The sequence below is a fragment of the Bison bison genome, unplaced genomic scaffold (genome assembly GCF_000754665.1).
Source record: "Bison bison bison isolate TAMUID 2011002044 unplaced genomic scaffold, Bison_UMD1.0 scf7180017849575, whole genome shotgun sequence".
NCBI lineage: Eukaryota > Metazoa > Chordata > Mammalia > Artiodactyla > Bovidae > Bison > Bison bison.
The window spans coordinates 1-349 of record NW_011480148.1 but is presented as its reverse complement, the minus strand read 5'-3'; positions in this window follow the sequence as shown (position 1 = coordinate 349).

The following is a 349-nucleotide window of genomic DNA, read 5'->3' as shown; positions in this document are numbered from 1 at the left end:
TCTATCTATCAGATCTAAGGCCCTTAAATCTATTTCTCACTTCCACTGTATAATCATAAGGGATTTGATTTAGGTCATACCTGAATGGTCTAGTGGTTTTCCCTACTTTCTTCAATTTCAGTCTGAATTTTATATATATATATACACACACACACATATAACATGTATATATATTCTTTTTCAGATTCCTTTTCCTTCTAGGTCATTATATAATATTGAGTAAATCTCTCTGTGCTATACAACCAGTCCTTTTTGGTTATCTATTTATATATAATACTGTGTATATGTTAATCCCAAGCTCCTAACTTATCCCTCTCCCCCCTTTTTCCTTTTGATAACCATCAGCTTG